Source organism: Pristiophorus japonicus, chromosome 11, assembly GCF_044704955.1.
Source record: "Pristiophorus japonicus isolate sPriJap1 chromosome 11, sPriJap1.hap1, whole genome shotgun sequence".
In the NCBI taxonomy this organism is placed as follows: domain Eukaryota; kingdom Metazoa; phylum Chordata; class Chondrichthyes; family Pristiophoridae; genus Pristiophorus; species Pristiophorus japonicus.
Genome location: NC_091987.1, coordinates 161,580,861 through 161,603,700, shown reverse-complemented (window position 1 = coordinate 161,603,700; position 22,840 = coordinate 161,580,861). Strand labels below are relative to the sequence as shown.

Sequence of the window (22,840 nt, the reverse complement as noted above, 5' to 3'; positions counted from 1 at the left end):
GTGTGTCTACAGCCAGTGTGTCTACACCCAGTGTTTCTACACCCAGTGTGTCTACACTCAGTGTGTCTATACCCAGTGTATCTACACCCAGTGTATCTACACCCAGTGTGTCTACACCCAGTGTATTAACACCCAGTGTGTCTGCACCCAGTGTGTCTACACCGAGTGTGTCTACAGCCAGTGTGTCTACACCCAGTGTATCTACACCCAGTGTGCCTACACCCAGTGTGTCTACACCCAGTGTATCTACACCCAGTTTGTCTACAGCCACTGTGTCTACACCCAGTGTTTCTACACCCAGTGTGTCTACACTCAGTGTGTCTATACCCAGTGTATCTACACCCAGTGTATCTACACCCAGTGTGTCTACACCCAGTGTATTAACACCCAGTGTGTCTGCAGCCAGTGTGTCTACACGCAGTGTATCTACACCGAGTGTGTCTACAGCCAGTGTGTCTACACCCATAGTATCTACACCCAGTGTGTTTACACCCAGTGTATCTACACCGAGTGTGTCTACAGCCAGTGTGTCTACACCCAGTGTATCTACACCCAGTGTGTCTACACTCAGTGTGTCTATACCCAGTGTATCTACACCCAGTGTATCTACACCAGTGTGTCTACACCCAATGTATTAACACCCAGTGTGTCTACACCCAGTGTGTCTGCACCCAGTGTATCTACACCCAGTGTGTCCACACCCAGTTTATCTACACCCAGTGTATTTAAACCCAGTGTGTCTTTACCCAGTGGGTCTACACCCAGTGTGTCTACACCCAGTGTGTCTACACCCAGTGCATCTACACGCAGTGTGTCTACACTCAGTGTATCTACACCCAGTGTATCTACAACCAGTGTGTCTACACTCAGTGTGTCCACACCCAGTGTATCTACACCCAGTGTGTCTACACCCAGTGTGTCTGCACCCAGTGTGTCTACACCCATTGTATCTACACCCAGTGTATCTACACCCAGTGTGTCTATACCCAGTGTATCTACACCCATAGTATCTACACCCAGTGTGTCTACACCCAGTGTATCTACACCCATAGTATCTACACCCAGTGTGTCTACACCCAGTGTATCTACACCCAGTGTGTCTACAGCCAGTGTGTCTACACCCAGTGTTTCTACACCCAGTGTGTCTACACTCAGTGTGTCTATACCCAGTGTATCTACACCCAGTGTATCTACACCCAGTGTGTCTACACCCAGTGTATTAACACCCAGTGGTTCTGCACCCAGTGTGTCTACACACAGTGTGTCTACACCCAATGTGTCTACACCCATAGTATCTACACCCAGTGTGTCTACACCCAGTGTATCTACACCGAGTGTGTCTACAGCCAGTGTGTCTACATCCAGTGTATCTACACCCAGTGTGTCTACACCCAGTGTGTCTACACCCACTGTATCTACACCCAGTGTGTCTACAGCCACTGTGTCTACACCCAGTGTTTCTACACACAGTGTGTCTACACTCAGTGTGTCTACACCCAGTGTGTCTACAACCATAGTATCTACACCCAGTGTGTCTACACCCAGTGCATCTACACCCATAGTATCTACACCCAGTGTGTCTACACCCAGTGTATCTACACCCAGTGTGTCTACAGCCAGTGTGTCTACACCCAGTGTTTCTACACCCAGTGTGTCTACACTCAGTGTGTCTATACCCAGTGTATCTACACCCAGTGTATCTACACCCAGTGTGTCTACACCCAGTGTATTAACACCCAGCGTGTCTGCACTCAGTGTGTCTACACTGAGTGTGTCTACAGCCAGTGTGTCTACACCCAATGTATTAACACCCAGTGTGTCTATACCCAGTGTGTCTACACCCAGTGTGTCTCCACCCAGTGCATCTACACCCAGTGTGTCTACAATCAGTGTGTGTACACTCAGTGTGTCTACACCCAGTGTTTCTACAACCAGTGTGTCTATACCCAGTGTGTCTCTACCCAGTGTTTCTGCACCCAGTGTGTCCACACCCAGTGTATCGACACCCAGTGTGTCTACACCAAGTGTGTCTACACCCAGTGTATCTACACCCAGTGTATCTACACCCAGTGTGTCTACATCTAGTGTATCTACACCCAGTGTGTCTACACCCAGTGTGTCCACACCCAGTCTATCTACACCCAGTGTGTCTACACCCAGTGTGTCTGCACCCTGTGTGTCTACACCCATTGTATCTACACCCAGTGTATCTACACCCAGTGTGTCGATACCCAGTGTATCTACACCCACAGTATCTACACCCAGTGTGTCTACACCCAGTGTATCTACACCCACAGTATCTACACCCAGTGTGTCTACACCCAATGTATCTACATCCAGTGAGTCTACACCCAGTGTGTCTACACCCAGTGTGTCTACACCCAGTATATCTACACCCAGTGTGTCTACACCCAGTGTGTCCACACCCAGTGTATCTACACCCAGTGTGTCTACACCCAGTGTGTCTGCACCCAGTGTGTCTACACCCATTGTATCTACACCCAATGTATTTACACCCAGTGTGTTTATACCCAGTGTATCTACACCCATAGTATCTACACCCAGTCTGTCTACACCCAGTGTATCTACACCCATAGTATCTACACCCAGTGTGTCTACACCCAGTGTATCAACCCCCAGTGTGTCTACAGCCAGTGTGTCTATACCCAGTGTTTCTACACCCAGTGTGTCGACACTCAGTGTGTCTATACAGAGTGTATCTACACCCAGTGTATCTACACCCAGTGTGTCTACACCCAGTGTATTAACACCCAGTGTGTCTGCACCCAGTGTGTCTACACCCCGTGTGTCTACACCCAATGTGTCTACACCCATAGTATCTACACCCAGCGTGTCTACACCCAGTGTATCTACACCGAGTGTGTCTACAGCCAGTGTGTCTACACCCAGTGTATCTACATCCAGTGTGTTTACACCCAGTGTGTCTACACCCAATGTATCTACACCCAGTGTGTCTACAGCCACTGTGTCTACACCCAGTGTTTCTACACACAGTGTGTCTACACTCAGTGTGTCTATACCCAGTGTATCTACACCCAGTGTATCTACACCCAGTGTGTCTACACCCAGTGTATTAACACCCAGTGTGTCTGCAGCCAGTGTGTCTACACCCAGTGTATCTACACCCAGTGTGTCTACACCCAGTGTATCAACACCCACTGTGTCTATACCCAGTGTGTCTACACCCAATGTGTCTACACCCATAGTATCTACACCCAGTGTGTTTACACCCAGTGTATCTACACCGAGTGTGTCTACAGCCAGTGTATCTACACCCAGTGTATCTACACCCAGTGTGTCTACACTCAGTGTGTCTATACCCAGTGTATCTACACCCAGTGTATCTACACCCAGTGTGTCTACACCCAGTGGGTCTACACCCAGAGTGTCTACACCCAGTTTATCTACACCCAATGTATTTAAAGCCAGTGTGTCTGTGCCCAGTGTGTCTATGCCCAGTGTGTCTACACCCAATGTGTCTACACCCAGTTCATCTACACCCAGTGTGTCTACACTCAGTGTGTCTACACCCAGTGTATCTACACCCAGTGTGTCTACATCCAGTGTGTCTACACCCAGTGTGTCTATTCCTAGTGTGTCTATTCCCAGTGTGTCAACACCCAGTGTGTCTATACCCAGTGTGTCTACTCCCAGTGTGTCTATACCCAGTGTGTCTATACCCAGTGTTTCTGCACCCAGTGTGTCCACACCCAGTGTATCTAAACCCAGTGTGTCTACACCTAGTGTGTCTACACCCAGTGTGTATACACCCAGTATATCTACACCCAGTGTGTCTACACCCTGTGTATCTACACCCAGTGTGTCTACACCCAGTGTATCTACACCTAGTGTGTCTACACATAGTGTGTCTATACGCAGTGTTTCTGCACCCAGTGTGTCCACACCCAGTGTATCTACACCCTGTGTGTCTACACCCAGTGTGTCTACACCCAGTATATCTACACCCAGTGTGTCTACACCCAGTGTTTCTACATCCAGTGTGTCTACACCCAGTGTGTCTACACCCAGTGTGTCTATACCCAGTGTGTCTATACCCAGTGTTTCTGCACCCAGTGTGTCCACACCCAGTGTATCTACACCCAGTGTGTCTACATCCAGTGTGTCTACACCCAGTGTGTCTATTCCTAGTGTGTCTATTTCCAGTGTGTCAACACCCAGTGTGTCTATACCCAGTGTGTCTACTCCCAGTGTGTCTATACCCAGTGTGTCTATACCCAGTGTTTCTGCACCCTGTGTATCTACACCCAGTGTGTCTACACCCAGTGTATCTACACCTAGTGTGTCTACACATAGTGTGTCTATACGCAGTGTTTCTGCACCCAGTGTGTCCACACCCAGTGTATCTACACCCAGTGTGTCTATACCCAGTGTGTCTACTCCCAGTGTGTCTATACCCAGTGTGTCTATACCCAGTGTTTCTGCACCCAGTGTGTCCACACCCAGTGTATCTACACCTAGTGTGTCTACACCCAGTGTGTCTACACCCAGTATATCTACACCCAGTGTGTCTACACCCTGTGTATCTACACCCAGTGTGTCTACACCCAGTGTATCTACACCTAGTGTGTCTACACATAGTGTGTCTATACGCAGTGTTTCTGCACCCAGTGTGTCCACACCCAGTGTATCTACACCCTGTGTTTCTGCACCCAGTTTGTCCACACCCAGTGTATCTACACCCTGTGTGTCTACACCCAGTGTGTCTACACCCAGTATATCTACACCCAGTGTATCTACACCCAGTGTGTCTACACCCAGTGTATCTACACCAGTGCGCCTACACCCAGTGTATGTACATCCAGTGTATATACACCCAGTGTGTCTACACCCAGTGTGTCTACACCCAGTGTATCTACACCCAGTGGGTCTACACCCAGTGTATCTACACCCAATGTATCTACACGCAGTGTATCTACAGCCAGTGTGTCTACACCCAGTGTATCTGTACCCAATGTGTCTACACCAATGTGTCTACACCCAGTGTGTCTACACCCAGTGTATCTGCACCCAGTGTGTCTACACCCAGTGTGTCTACACCCAGTGCGTCTACACCCAGTGCATCTACACCCAGTGTGTCCACACCCAATGTATCTGCACCCAGTGTGTCTACACCCAGTGTGTCTACACCCAGTGTGTCTACACCCAGTGCATCTACACCCATTATATCTACACCCAGTGTGTCTACACCCAGTGTTTCTACATCCAGTGTGTCTACACCCAGTGTGTCTACACCCAGTGTGACTACACCCAGTGTATCTACACCCAGTGCATCTACACCCAGTGTATCTACACCCAATGTGTCTACACCCAGTGTATCTACACCTAGTGTGTCTACACCCAGTGTATCTACACCCAGTGTGTCTACACCCAGTGTGTCTACATCCAGTGTATCTACACCCAGTGTGTCTACACCCAGTGTGTCTACACCCAGTGTATCTACACGCAGTGGGTCTACACCCAGTGTATCTACACCCATAGTATCTACACCCAGTGTGTCTGCACCCAGTGTGTCTGTACCCAGTATATCTACTCCCAGTGTGTCTATACAAAGTGTGTCTCTACCCAGTGTTTCTGCACCCAGTGTGTCCACACCCAGTGTATCGACATCCAGTGCGTCTACACCAAGTGTGTCTAGACCCAGTGTATCTACACCCAGTGTATCTACACCCAGTGTGTCTACATCCAGTGTATCTACACCGAGTGTGTCTATACCCAGTGTGTCCACTCCCAGTGTGTCTATACCCAGTGTGTCTATGCCCAGTGTTTCTGCACCCAGTGTGTCCACACCCAGTGTATCAACACCCAGTGTGTCTACACCCAGTGTGTCTACACCCAGTAAATCTACACCCAGTGTGTCTACACCCAGTGTGTCTACACCCAGTGTGTCTACACCCAGTGTGTCTACATCCAGTGTATCTACACCCAGTGTGTCTACAGCCAGTGTGTCTACAGCCAGTGTGTCCACACCCAGTTTATCTACACCCAATGTATTTAAAGCCAGTGTGTCTATGCCCAGTGTGTCTATGCCCAGTGTGTCTAAACCCAGTGTTTCTGCACCCAGTTCATCTACACCCAGGGTGTCTACACCCAGTGTGTCTACACCCAGTATATCTACTCACAGTTCATCTACACCCAGTGTGTCTACACTCAGTGTGTCTACACCCAGTGTATCTACACCCAGTGTGTCTACATCCAGTGTGTCTACACCCAGTGTGTCTATACCCAGAGTGTCTACTCCCAGTGTGTCTATACCCAGTGTGTCTATACCCAGTGTTTCTGCACCCAGTGTGTCCACACCAAGTGTATCTACACCCAGTATATCTACACCCAGTGTGTCTACACCCTGTGTATTTACACCCAGTGTGTCTACACCCAGTGTATCTACATCTAGTGTGTCTACACCCAGTGTGTCTATACGCAGTGTTTCTGCACCCAGTGTGTCCACACCCAGTGTATCTACACCCAGTGTGTCTACACCCAGTGTGTCTACACCCTGTGTATCTACACCCAGTGTGTCTACACCCAGTGTATCTACACCTAGTGTGTCTACACCCAGTGTGTCTATACGCAGTGTTTCTGCACCCAGTGTGTCCACACCCAGTGTATCTACACCCAGTGTGTCTACACCCAGTGTGTCTACACCCAGTATATCTACACCCAGTGTGTCTACACCCAGTGTTTCTACATCCAGTGTGTCTACACCCAGTGTGTCTACACCCAGTGTGTCTACACCCAGTGTATCTACACCCAGTGTGTCTACACCCAGTGTATCTACGCCCATAGTATCTACACCTAGTGTGTCTACACCCAGTGTGTCTACACCCAGTGTGTCTACACCCAGTGTATCTACACCCAGTGTGTCTACACCCAGTGTATCTACACCCAGTGTGTCTACACCCAGTGTATCTACGCCCATAGTATCTACACCTAGTGTGTCTACACCCAGTGTGTCTACACCCACTGTGTCTACACCCAGTGTATCTACACCCAGTGTGTCTACACCCAGTGTATCTACACCCATAGTATCTACACCTAGTGTGTCTACACCCAGTGTATCTACACCCAGTGTGTCTACACCCAGTGTATCTATACCCAGTGCGTCTACACCCAGTGTGTCTACATCCAGTGTATATACACCCAGTGTGTCTACACCCAGTGTGTCTACACCCAGTGTATCTACACCCAGTGGGTCTACACCCAATGTGTCTACATCAATGTGTCTACACCCAGTGTGTCTACACCCAATGTATCTACACCCAGTGTGTCTACACCCAGTGTGTCTACACCCACTGCGTCTACTCCCAGTGCGTCTACACCCAGTGAGTCTACACCCAGTGTGTCTACACCCATTGTATCTACATCCAGTGCGTCTACACCCAGTGTATCTACACCCAATGTGTCTACACCCAGTGTATCTGCACCTAGTGTGTCTACACCCAGTGTATCTACACCCAGTGTGTCTACACCCAGTGTGTCTACATCCAGTGTATCTACACCCAATGTGTCTACACCCAGTGTATCTACACCTAGTGTGTCTACACCCAGTGTGTCTATACCCAGTGTGTCTGCACCCAGTGTGTCCACACCCAGTGTATATACACCCAGTGTGTCTACACCCAGTGTATCTAAACCCAGTGTATCTACACCCATAGTATCTACACCCAATGTGTCTACACCCAGTATATCTACACCCAGTGTGTCTACAGCCAGTGTGTCTACACCCAGTGTATCTACACCCAGTGTGTCTATACTCAGTGTGTCTACACCCAGTGTATCTACACCCAATGTGTCGACACCAATGCGTCTACACCCAGTGTGTCTACACCCAGTGTATCTGCACCCAGTGTGTCTACACCCAGTGTGTCCACACCCAGTGCATCTACACCCAGTTTATCTACACCAAATGTGTCTACACCCAGTGTTCTACACCTAGTGTGTCTACACCCAGTGTATCTACACCCAGTGTGTCTACACCCAGTGTGTCTACACCCAGTGTGTCTACACCCAGTGTATCTACACCCAGTGTATCTACACCCATAGTATCTACACCCAGTGTGTCTACACCCAGTGTATCTACACCCAGTGTGTCCACAGACAGTGTGTCTACACCCAGTGTATCTACACCCAGTGTGTCTATACTCAGTGTGTCTACACCTAGTGTATCTACACCCAATGTGTCGACAACAATGTGTCGACACCCAGTGTGTCTACACCCAGTGCATCTACACCCAGTGTGTCTACACCCAGTGTGTCTACACCCAGTGTATCTACACCCAGTGCATCTACACCCAGTGTATCTACACCAATGTGTCTACACCCAGTGTATCTACACCCAGTGTGTCTAAACCCAGTGTGTCTACATTCAGTGTATCTACACCCAGTGTGTCTACACCCAGTGTGTCTACACCCAGTGTATCTACACCAGTGTGTCTACACCCAGTGTGTCGACACCCAGTGTATCTACACGCATCGTATCTACACCCAGTGTGTCTTCACCCAGTGTATCTACACCCAGTGTGTCTACAGCCAGTGTATCTACACCCTGTGCATCTACACCCAGTGTATCTACACCAATGTGTCTACACCCAGTGTATCTACACCCAGTGTGTCTAAACCCAGTGTGTCTACATTCAGTGTATCTACACCCAGTGTGTCTACACCCAGTGTGTCTACACCCAGTGTATCTACACCCAGTGTGTCTACACCCAGTGTGTCGACACCCAGTGTATCTACACCCATAGTATCTACATCCAGTGTGTCTACACCCAGTGTATCTACACCCAGTGTGTCTACACTCAGTGTGTCTACACCCAGTGTATCTACACCTAGTGTGTCTACACCCAGTGTGTCGACACCCAGTGTATCTACACCCATAGTATCTGCACCCAGTGTGTCTACACCCAGTGTGTCTACACCCAGTGTTTCTACAGCCAGTGTGTCTACACCCAGTGTATCTACACCCAGTGTGTCTACACTCAGTGTGTCTATACACAGTGTATCTACACCCAGTATATCTACACCAGTGTGTCGACACCCAGTGTGTCTACACCCAGTGTGTCCACACCCAGTATATCTACACCCAGTGTGTCTAAACCCAGTGTATCTACACCTAGTGTGTCTACACCCAGTGTGTCTATACGCAGTGTTTCTGCACCCAGTGTGTCCACACCCAGTGTATCTACACCCAGTGTGTCTACACCCAGTGTGTCTACATCCAGTATATCTACACCCAGTGTGTCTACACCCTGTGTATCTACACCCAGTGTGTCTACACCCAGTGTATCTACACCTAGTGTGTCTACACATAGTGTGTCTATACGCAGTGTTTCTGCACCCAGTGTGTCCACACCCAGTGTATCTACACCCTGTGTTTCTGCACCCAGTTTGTCCACACCCAGTGTATCTACACCCTGTGTGTCTACACCCGGTGTGTCTACACCCAGTATATCTACACCCAGTGTATCTACACCCAGTGTGTCTACACCCAGTGTATCTACACCAGTGCGCCTACACCCAGTGTATGTACATCCAGTGTATATACACCCAGTGTGTCTACACCCAGTGTGTCTACACCCAGTGTATCTACACCCAGTGGGTCTACACCCAGTGTATCTACACCCAGTGTATCTACACGCAGTGTATCTACAGCCAGTGTGTCTACACCCAGTGTATCTGTACCCAATGTGTCTACACCAATGTGTCTACACCCAGTGTGTCTACACCCAGTGTATCTGCACCCAGTGTGTCTACACCCAGTGTGTCTACACCCAGTGCGTCTACACCCAGTGCATCTACACCCAGTGTGTCCACACCCAATGTATCTGCACCCAGTGTGTCTACACCCAGTGTGTCTACACCCAGTGTGTCTACACCCAGTGCATCTACACCCAGTATATCTACACCCAGTGTGTCTACACCCAGTGTTTCTACATCCAGTGTGTCTACACCCAGTGTGTCTACACCCAGTGTGACTACACCCAGTGTATCTACACCCAGTGCGTCTACACCCAGTGTATCTACACCCAATGTGTCTACACACAGTGTATCTACACCTAGTGTGTCTACACCCAGTGTATCTACACCCAGTGTGTCTACACCCAGTGTCTACATCCAGTGTATCTACACCCAGTGTGTCTACACCCAGTGTGTCTACACCCAGTGTATCTACACGCAGTGGGTCTACACCCAGTGTATCTACACCCATAGTATCTACACCCAGTGTGTCTGCACCCAGTGTGTCTATACCCAGTGTATCTACTCCCAGTGTGTCTATACAAAGTGTGTCTCTACCCAGTGTTTCTGCACCCAGTGTGTCCACACCCAGTGTATCGACATCCAGTGCGTCTACACCAAGTGTGTCTAGACCCAGTGTATCTACACCCAGTGTATCTACACCCAGTGTGTCTACATCCAGTGTATCTACACCGAGTGTGTCTATACCCAGATGTCCACTCCCAGTGTGTCTATACCCAGTGTGTCTATGCCCAGTGTTTCTGCACCCAGTGTGTCCACACCCAGTGTATCAACACCCAGTGTGTCTACACCCAGTGTGTCTACACCCAGTGTGTCTACACCCAGTATATCTACTCACAGTTCATCTACACCCAGTGTGTCTACACTCAGTGTGTCTACACCCAGTGTATCTACACCCAGTGTGTCTACATCCAGTGTGTCTACACCCAGTGTGTCTATACCCAGAGTGTCTACTCCCAGTGTGTCTATACCCAGTGTGTCTATACCCAGTGTTTCTGCACCCAGTGTGTCCACACCAAGTGTATCTACACCCAGTATATCTACACCCAGTGTGTCTACACCCTGTGTATTTACACCCGGTGTCTCTACACCCAGTGTATCTACACCTAGTGTGTCTACACCCAGTGTGTCTATACGCAGTGTTTCTGCACCCAGTGTGTCCACACCCAGTGTATCTACACCCAGTGTGTCTACACCCAGTGTGTCTACACCCTGTGTATCTACACCCAGTGTGTCTACACCCAGTGTTTCTACACCTAGTGTGTCTACACCCAGTGTGTCTATACGCAGTGTTTCTGCACCCAGTGTGTCCACACCCAGTGTATCTACACCCAGTGTGTCTACACCCAGTGTGTCTACACCCAGTATATCTACACCCAGTGTGTCTACACCCAGTGTTTCTACATCCAGTGTGTCTACACCCAGTGTGTCTACACCCAGTGTGTCTACACCCAGTGTATCTACACCCAGTGTGTCTACACCCAGTGTATCTACGCCCATAGTATCTACACCTAGTGTGTCTACACCCAGTGTGTCTACACCCAGTGTGTCTACACCCAGTGTATCTACACCCAGTGTGTCTACACCCAGTGTATCTACACCCATAGTATCTACACCTAGTGTGTCTACACCCAGTGTATCTACACCCAGTGTGTCTACACCCAGTGTATCTATACCCAGTGCGTCTACACCCAGTGTGTCTACATCCAGTGTATATACACCCAGTGTGTCTACACCCAGTGTGTCTACACCCAGTGTATCTACACCCAGTGGGTCTACACCCAGTGTATCTACACCCATAGTATCAACACTCAGTGTATCAACAGCCAGTGTGTCTACACCCAGTGTATCTATACCCAGTGTGTCTATACTCAGTGTGTCTACACCCAGTGTATCTACACCCAATGTGTCTACACCAATGTGTCTACACCCAGTGTGTCTACACCCAATGTATCTACACCCAGTGTGTCTACACCCAGTGTGTCTACACCCACTGCGTCTACACCCAGTGCATCTACACCCAGTGAGTCTACACCCAGTGTGTCTACACCCAGTGTATCTACATCCAGTGCGTCTACACCCAGTGTATCTACACCCAATGTGTCTACACCCAGTGTATCTACACCTAGTGTGTCTACACCCAGTGTATCTACACCCAGTGTGTCTACACCCAGTGTGTCTACATCCAGTGTATCTACACCCAATGTGTCTACACCCAGTGTATCTACACCTAGTGTGTCTACACCCAGTGTGTCTATACCCAGTGTGTCTGCACCCAGTGTGTCCACACCCAGTGTATATACACCCAGTGTGTCTACACCCAGTGTATCTAAACCCAGTGTATCTACACCCATAGTATCTACACCCAATGTGTCTACACCCAGTATATCTACACCCAGTGTGTCTACAGCCAGTGTGTCTAGACCCAGTGTATCTACACCCAGTGTGTCTATACTCAGTGTGTCTACACCCAGTGTATCTACACCCAATGTGTCGACACCAATGCGTCTACACCCAGTGTGTCTGCACCCAGTGTATCTGCACCCAGTGTGTCTACACCCAGTGTGTCCACACCCAGTGCATCTACACCCAGTTTATCTACACCAAATGTGTCTACACCCAGTGTTCTACACCTAGTGTGTCTACACCCAGTGTATCTACACCCAGTGTGTCTACACCCAGTGTGTCTACACCCAGTGTGTCTACACCCAGTGTATCTACACCCAGTGTATCTACACCCATAGTATCTACACCCAGTGTGTCTACACCCAGTGTATCTACACCCAGTGTGTCCACAGACAGTGTGTCTACACCCAGTGTATCTACACCCAGTGTGTCTATACTCAGTGTGTCTACACCTAGTGTATCTACACCCAATGTGTCGACAACAATGTGTCGACACCCAGTGTGTCTACACCCAGTGCATCTACACCCAGTGTGTCTACACCCAGTGTGTCTACACCCAGTGTATCTACACCCAGTGCATCTACACCCAGTGTATCTACACCAATGTGTCTACACCCAGTGTATCTACACCCAGTGTGTCTAAACCCAGTGTGTCTACATTCAGTGTATCTACACCCAGTGTGTCTACACCCAGTGTGTCTACACCCAGTGTGTCTACACCCAGTGTATCTACACCAGTGTGTCTACACCCAGTGTGTCGACACCCAGTGTATCTACACCCATCGTATCTACACCCAGTGTGTCTTCACCCAGTGTATCTACACCCAGTGTGTCTACAGCCAGTGTATCTACACCCTGTGCATCTACACCCAGTGTATCTACACCAATGTGTCTACACCCAGTGTATCTACACCCAGTGTGTCTAAACCCAGTGTGTCTACATTCAGTGTATCTACACCCAGTGTGTCTACACCCAGTGTGTCTACACCCAGTGTATCTACACCCAGTGTGTCTACACCCAGTGTGTCGACACCCAGTGTATCTACACCCATAGTATCTACATCCAGTGTGTCTACACCCAGTGTATCTACACCCAGTGTGTCTACACTCAGTGTGTCTACACCCAGTGTATCTACACCTAGTGTGTCTACACCCAGTGTGTCGACACCCAGTGTATCTACACCCATAGTATCTGCACCCAGTGTGTCTACACCCAGTGTGTCTACACCCAGTGTTTCTACAGCCAGTGTGTCTACACCCAGTGTATCTACACCCAGTATATCTACTCACAGTTCATCTACACCCAGTGTGTCTACACTCAGTATATCTACTCACAGTTCATCTACACCCAGTGTGTCTACACTCAGTGTGTCTATACCCAGTGTATCTACACCCAGTGTGTCTACATCCAGTGTGTCTACACCCAGTGTGTCTATACCCAGAGTGTCTACTCCCAGTGTGTCTATACCCAGTGTGTCTATACCCAGTGTTTCTGCACCTAGTGTGTCCACACCAAGTGTATCTACACCCAGTATATCTACACCCAGTGTGTCTACACCCTGTGTATTTACACCCAGTGTGTCTACACCCAGTGTATCTACACCTAGTGTGTCTACACCCAGTGTGTCTATACGCAGTGTTTCTGCACCCAGTGTGTCCACACCCAGTGTATCTACACCCAGTGTGTCTACACCCAGTGTGTCTACACCCAGTATATCTACACCCAGTGTGTCTACACCCTGTGTATCTACACCCAGTGTGTCTACACCCAGTGTATCTACACCTAGTGTGTCTACACCCAGTGTGTCTATACGCAGTGTTTCTGCACCCAGTGTGTCCACACCCAGTGTATCTACACCCAGTGTGTCTACACCCAGTGTGTCTACACCCAGTATATCTACACCCAGTGTGTCTACACCCAGTGTTTCTACATCCAGTGTGTCTACACCCAGTGTGTCTACACCCAGTGTGTCTACACCCAGTGTATCTACACCCAGTGTGTCTACACCCAGTGTATCTACGCCCATAGTATCTACACCTAGTGTGTCTACACCCAGTGTGTCTACACCCAGTGTGTCTACACCCAGTGTATCTACACCCAGTGTGTCTACACCCAGTGTATCTACACCCATAGTATCTACACCTAGTGTGTCTACACCCAGTGTATCTACACCCAGTGTGTCTACACCCAGTGTATCTATACCCAGTGCGTCTACACCCAGTGTGTCTACATCCAGTGTATATACACCCAGTGTGTCTACACCCAGTGTGTCTACACCCAGTGTATCTACACCCAGTGGGTCTACACCCAGTGTATCTACACCCATAGTATCAACACTCAGTGTATCAACAGCCAGTGTGTCTACACCCAGTGTATCTATACCCAGTGTGTCTATACTCAGTGTGTCTACACCCAGTGTATCTACACCCAATGTGTCTACACCAATGTGTCTACACCCAGTGTGTCTACACCCAATGTATCTACACCCAGTGTGTCTACACCCAGTGTGTCTACAACCACTGCGTCTACACCCAGTGCATCTACACCCAGTGAGTCTACACCCAGTGTGTCTACACCCAGTGTATCTACATCCAGTGCGTCTACACCCAGTGTATCTACACCCAATGTGTCTACACCCAGTGTATCTGCACCTAGTGTGTCTACACCCAGTGTATCTACACCCAGTGTGTCTACACCCAGTGTGTCTACATCCAGTGTATCTACACCCAATGTGTCTACACCCAGTGTATCTACACCTAGTGTGTCTACACCCAGTGTGTCTATACCCAGTGTGTCTGCACCCAGTGTGTCCACACCCAGTGTATATACACCCAGTGTGTCTACACCCAGTGTATCTAAACCCAGTGTATCTACACCCATAGTATCTACACCCAATGTGTCTACACCCAGTATATCTACACCCAGTGTGTCTACAGCCAGTGTGTCTAGACCCAGTGTATCTACACCCAGTGTGTCTATACTCAGTGTGTCTACACCCAGTGTATCTACACCCAATGTGTCGACACCAATGCGTCTACACCCAGTGTGTCTACACCCAGTGTATCTGCACCCAGTGTGTCTACACCCAGTGTGTCCACACCCAGTGCATCTACACCCAGTTTATCTACACCAAATGTGTCTACACCCAGTGTTCTACACCTAGTGTGTCTACACCCAGTGTATCTACACCCAGTGTGTCTACACCCAGTGTGTCTACACCCAGTGTATCTACACCCAGTGTATCTACACCCATAGTATCTACACCCAGTGTGTCTACCCCCAGTGTATCTACACCCAGTGTGTCCACAGACAGTGTGTCTACACCCAGTGTATCTACACCCAGTGTGTCTATACTCAGTGTGTCTACACCTAGTGTATCTACACCCAATGTGTCGACAACAATGTGTCGACACCCAGTGTGTCTAAACCCAGTGTATCTACACCCAGTGTGTCTACACCCAGTGTGTCTACACCCAGTGTATCTACACCCAGTGCATCTACACCCAGTGTATCTACACCAATGTGTCTACACCCAGTGTATCTACACCCAGTGTGTCTAAACCCAGTGTGTCTACATTCAGTGTATCTACACCCAGTGTGTCTACACCCAGTGTGTCTACACCCAGTGTATCTACACCAGTGTGTCTACACCCAGTGTGTCGACACCCAGTGTATCTACACCCATCGTATCTACACCCAGTGTGTCTTCACCCAGTGTATCTACACCCAGTGTGTCTACAGCCAGTGTGTCTAGACCCAGTGTATCTACACCCCGTGTGTCTATACTCAGTGTGTCTACACCCAGTGTATCTACACCCAGTGTGTCTACACCCAGTGTATCTACACCCAGTGTGTCTACACCCAGTGTGTCGACACCCAGTGTATCTACACCCATAGTATCTACATCCAGTGTGTCTACACCCAGTGTGTCTACACCCAGTGTTTCTACAGCCAGTGTGTCTACACCCAGTGTATCTACACCCAATGTGTCGACAACAATGTGTCGACACCCAGTGTGTCTACACCCAGTGCATCTACACCCAGTGTGTCTAAACCCAGTGTGTCTACATTCAGTGTATCTACGCCCAGTGTGTCTGCACCCAGTGTGTCTACACCCAGTGTATCTACACCCAGTGTGTCTACACCCAGTGTGTCGACACCCAGTGTATCTACACCCATAGTATCTACATCCAGTGTGTCTACACCCAGTGTGTCTACACCCAGTGTTTCTACAGCCAGTGTGTCTACACCCAGTGTATCTACACCAAGTGTGTCTACACTCAGTGTGTCTATACACAGTGTATCTACACCCAGTATATCTACACCAGTGTGTCGACACCCAGCGTGTCTACACCCAGTGTGTCTACACCCAGTATATCTACACCCAGTGTGTCTAAACCCAGTGTATCTACACCTAGTGTGTCTACACCCAGTGTGTCTATACGCAGTGTTTCTGCACCCAGTGTGTCCACACCCAGTGTATCTACACCCAGTGTGTCTACACCCAGTGTGTCTACATCCAGTATATCTACACCCAGTGTGTCTACACCCAGTGTTTCTACATCCAGTGTGTCTACACCCAGTGTATCTACACCCAGTGTGTCTACACCCGGTGTATCTACACCCATAGTATCTACACCTAGTGTGTCTACACCCAATGTATCGACATCCAATGTCTCGACACCAATGTATCTACACCCAGTGTGTCTACACCCAGTGTATCTACACCCATTGTGTCTACACCCAGTGTATCTACACCCAGTGCGTCTACACCCAGTGTATCTACACCCAATGTGTCTTCACCCAGTGTATCTACAACTAGTGTGTCTACACCCAGTGTATCTACACCCAGTGTGTCTACACCCAGTGTGTCTACACCCAGTGAGTCTACACCAAGTCTGTCTAGACCCAGTTTATCTACACCCAGTGTATCTACACCCAGTGTGTCTACATCCAGTATATCTACACCCAGTGTGTCTATACCCAGTGTGTCTATGCCCAGTGTTCCTGCACCCAGTGTGTCCACACCCAGTGTATCAACACCCAGTGTGTCTACACCCAGTGTGTCTACACCCAGTATATCTACACCCAGTGTGTCTACACCCAGTGTGCCTACACGCAGTGTGTCTACATCCAGTGTATCTACACCCAGTGTGTCTACACCCAATGTGTCTACACCCAGTTCATCTACACCCAGTGTGTCTACACTCAGTGTGTCTACACCCAGTGTATCTACACCCAGTGTGTCTACACTCAGTGTGTCTACACCCAGTGTGTCTACACTCAGTGTGTCTATACACAGTGTATCTACACCCAGTATATCTACACCAGTGTGTCGACACCCAGTGTGTCTACACCCAGTGTGTCTACACCCAGTATATCTACACCCAGTGTGTCTAAACCCAGTGTATCTACACCTAGTGTGTCTACACCCAGTGTGTCTATACGCAGTGTTTCTGCACCCAGTGTGTCCACACCCAGTGTATCTACACCCAGTGTGTCTACACCCAGTGTGTCTACATCCAGTATATCTACACCCAGTGTGTCTACACCCAGTGTTTCTACATCCAGTGTGTCTACACCCAGTGTATCTACACCCAGTGTGTCTACACCCAGTGTATCTACACCCATAGTATCTACACCTAGTGTGTCTACACCCAATGTATCGACATCCAATGTCTCGACACCAATGTATCTACACCCAGTGTGTCTACACCCAGTGTATCTACACCCATTGTGTCTACACCCAGTGTATCTACACCCAGTGCGTCTACACCCAGTGTATCTACACCCAATGTGTCTTCACCCAGTGTATCTACAACTAGTGTGTCTACACCCAGTGTATCTACACCCAGTGTGTCTACACCCAGTGTATCTACACCCAGTGAGTCTACACCAAGTCTGTCTAGACCCAGTTTATCTACACCCAGTGTATCTACACCCAGTGTGTCTACATCCAGTATATCTACACCCAGTGTGTCTATACCCAGTGTGTCTATGCCCAGTGTTTCTGCACCCAGTGTGTCCACACCCAGTGTATCAACACCCAGTGTGTCTACACCCAGTGTGTCTACACCCAGTATATCTACACCCAGTGTGTCTACACCCAGTGTGCCTACACGCAGTGTGTCTACATCCAGTGTATCTACACCCAGTGTGTCTACACCCAGTGTGTCTACACCCAGTTTATCTACACCCAATGTATTTAAAGCCAGTGTGTCTATGCCCAGTGTGTCTACACCCAATGTGTCTACACCCAGTTCATCTACACCCAGTGTGTCTACACTCAGTGTGTCTACACCCAGTGTATCTACACCCAGTGTGTCTACACTCAGTGTGTCTACACCCAGTGTATCTACACCCAGTGTGTCTACACTCAGTGTGTCTACACCCAGTGTGTCTACACTCAGTGTGTCTATACACAGTGTATCTACACCCAGTATATCTACACCAGTGTGTCGATACCCAGTGTGTCTACACCCAGTGTGTCTACACCCAGTATATCTACACCCAGTGTGTCTAAACCCAGTGTATCTACACCTAGTGTGTCTACACCCAGTGTGTCTATACGCAGTGTTTCTGCACCCAGTGTGTCTACACCCAGTGTATCTACACCCAGTGTGTCTACACCCAGTGTGTCTACATCCAGTATATCTACACCCAGTGTGTCTACACCCAGTGTTTCTACATCCAGTGTGTCTACACCCAGTGTATCTACACCCAGTGTGTCTACACCCAGTGTATCTACACCCATAGTATCTACACCTAGTGTGTCTACACCCAATGTATCGACATCCAATGTCTCGACACCAATGTATCTACACCCAGTGTGTCTACACCCAGTGTATCTACACCCATTGTGTCTACACCCAGTGTATCTACACCCAGTGCGTCTACACCCAGTGTATCTACACCCAATGTGTCTTCACCCAGTGTATCTACAACTAGTGTGTCTACACCCAGTGTATCTACACCCAGTGTGTCTACACCCAGTGTGTCTACACCCAGTGAGTCTACACCAAGTCTGTCTAGACCCAGTTTATCTACACCCAGTGTATCTACACCCAGTGTGTCTACATCCAGTATATCTACACCCAGTGTGTCTATACCCAGTGTGTCTATGCCCAGTGTTTCTGCACCCAGTGTGTCCACACCCAGTGTATCAACACCCAGTGTGTCTACACCCAGTGTGTCTACACCCAGTATATCTACACCCAGTGTGTCTACACCCAGTGTATCTACACCAGTGTGTCTACACCCAGTGTGTCGACACCCAGTGTATCTACACCCATCGTATCTACACCCAGTGTGTCTTCACCCAGTGTATCTACACCCAGTGTGTCTACAGCCAGTGTGTCTAGACCCAGTGTATCTACACCCAGTGTGTCTATACTCAGTGTGTCTACACCCAGTGTATCTACACCCAGTGTGTCTACACCCAGTGTATCTACACCCAGTGTGTCTACACCCAGTGTGTCGACACCCAGTGTATCTACACCCATAGTATCTACATCCAGTGTGTCTACACCCAGTGTGTCTACACCCAGTGTTTCTACAGCCAGTGTGTCTACACCCAGTGTATCTACACCCAATGTGTCGACAACAATGTGTCGACACCCAGTGTGTCTACACCCAGTGCATCTACACCCAGTGTGTCTAAACCCAGTGTGTCTACATTCAGTGTATCTACGCCCAGTGTGTCTGCACCCAGTGTGTCTACACCCAGTGTATCTACACCCAGTGTGTCTACACCCAGTGTGTCGACACCCAGTGTATCTACACCCATAGTATCTACATCCAGTGTGTCTACACCCAGTGTGTCTACACCCAGTGTTTCTACAGCCAGTGTGTCTACACCCAGTGTATCTACACCAAGTGTGTCTACACTCAGTGTGTCTATACACAGTGTATCTACACCCAGTATATCTACACCAGTGTGTCGACACCCAGCGTGTCTACACCCAGTGTGTCTACACCCAGTATATCTACACCCAGTGTGTCTAAACCCAGTGTATCTACACCTAGTGTGTCTACACCCAGTGTGTCTATACGCAGTGTTTCTGCACCCAGTGTGTCCACACCCAGTGTATCTACACCCAGTGTGTCTACACCCAGTGTGTCTACATCCAGTATATCTACACCCAGTGTGTCTACACCCAGTGTTTCTACATCCAGTGTGTCTACACCCAGTGTATCTACACCCAGTGTGTCTACACCCGGTGTATCTACACCCATAGTATCTACACCTAGTGTGTCTACACCCAATGTATCGACATCCAATGTCTCGACACCAATGTATCTACACCCAGTGTGTCTACACCCAGTGTATCTACACCCATTGTGTCTACACCCAGTGTATCTACACCCAGTGCGTCTACACCCAGTGTATCTACACCCAATGTGTCTTCACCCAGTGTATCTACAACTAGTGTGTCTACACCCAGTGTATCTACACCCAGTGTGTCTACACCCAGTGTGTCTACACCCAGTGAGTCTACACCAAGTCTGTCTAGACCCAGTTTATCTACACCCAGTGTATCTACACCCAGTGTGTCTACATCCAGTATATCTACACCCAGTGTGTCTATACCCAGTGTGTCTATGCCCAGTGTTCCTGCACCCAGTGTGTCCACACCCAGTGTATCAACACCCAGTGTGTCTACACCCAGTGTGTCTACACCCAGTATATCTACACCCAGTGTGTCTACACCCAGTGTGCCTACACGCAGTGTGTCTACATCCAGTGTATCTACACCCAGTGTGTCTACACCCAATGTGTCTACACCCAGTTCATCTACACCCAGTGTGTCTACACTCAGTGTGTCTACACCCAGTGTATCTACACCCAGTGTGTCTACACTCAGTGTGTCTACACCCAGTGTGTCTACACTCAGTGTGTCTATACACAGTGTATCTACACCCAGTATATCTACACCAGTGTGTCGACACCCAGTGTGTCTACACCCAGTGTGTCTACACCCAGTATATCTACACCCAGTGTGTCTAAACCCAGTGTATCTACACCTAGTGTGTCTACACCCAGTGTGTCTATACGCAGTGTTTCTGCACCCAGTGTGTCCACACCCAGTGTATCTACACCCAGTGTGTCTACACCCAGTGTGTCTACATCCAGTATATCTACACCCAGTGTGTCTACACCCAGTGTTTCTACATCCAGTGTGTCTACACCCAGTGTATCTACACCCAGTGTGTCTACACCCAGTGTATCTACACCCATAGTATCTACACCTAGTGTGTCTACACCCAATGTATCGACATCCAATGTCTCGACACCAATGTATCTACACCCAGTGTGTCTACACCCAGTGTATCTACACCCATTGTGTCTACACCCAGTGTATCTACACCCAGTGCGTCTACACCCAGTGTATCTACACCCAATGTGTCTTCACCCAGTGTATCTACAACTAGTGTGTCTACACCCAGTGTATCTACACCCAGTGTGTCTACACCCAGTGTATCTACACCCAGTGAGTCTACACCAAGTCTGTCTAGACCCAGTTTATCTACACCCAGTGTATCTACACCCAGTGTGTCTACATCCAGTATATCTACACCCAGTGTGTCTATACCCAGTGTGTCTATGCCCAGTGTTTCTGCACCCAGTGTGTCCACACCCAGTGTATCAACACCCAGTGTGTCTACACCCAGTGTGTCTACACCCAGTATATCTACACCCAGTGTGTCTACACCCAGTGTGCCTACACGCAGTGTGTCTACATCCAGTGTATCTACACCCAGTGTGTCTACACCCAGTGTGTCTACACCCAGTTTATCTACACCCAATGTATTTAAAGCCAGTGTGTCTATGCCCAGTGTGTCTACACCCAATGTGTCTACACCCAGTTCATCTACACCCAGTGTGTCTACACTCAGTGTGTCTACACCCAGTGTATCTACACCCAGTGTGTCTACACTCAGTGTGTCTACACCCAGTGTATCTACACCCAGTGTGTCTACACTCAGTGTGTCTACACCCAGTGTGTCTACACTCAGTGTGTCTATACACAGTGTATCTACACCCAGTATATCTACACCAGTGTGTCGATACCCAGTGTGTCTACACCCAGTGTGTCTACACCCAGTATATCTACACCCAGTGTGTCTAAACCCAGTGTATCTACACCTAGTGTGTCTACACCCAGTGTGTCTATACGCAGTGTTTCTGCACCCAGTGTGTCTACACCCAGTGTATCTACACCCAGTGTGTCTACACCCAGTGTGTCTACATCCAGTATATCTACACCCAGTGTGTCTACACCCAGTGTTTCTACATCCAGTGTGTCTACACCCAGTGTATCTACACCCAGTGTGTCTACACCCAGTGTATCTACACCCATAGTATCTACACCTAGTGTGTCTACACCCAATGTATCGACATCCAATGTCTCGACACCAATGTATCTACACCCAGTGTGTCTACACCCAGTGTATCTACACCCATTGTGTCTACACCCAGTGTATCTACACCCAGTGCGTCTACACCCAGTGTATCTACACCCAATGTGTCTTCACCCAGTGTATCTACAACTAGTGTGTCTACACCCAGTGTATCTACACCCAGTGTGTCTACACCCAGTGTGTCTACACCCAGTGAGTCTACACCAAGTCTGTCTA

At 48.9% G+C, this 22,840-nt stretch overlaps 1 pseudogene; it reads left to right on the top strand.

Moving 5' to 3' along the window:
• The window catches only part of LOC139275634 (zinc finger protein 385B-like), a 131,226-nt pseudogene that overhangs the window by 33,022 nt on the left and 75,364 nt on the right, over positions 1-22,840 (top strand).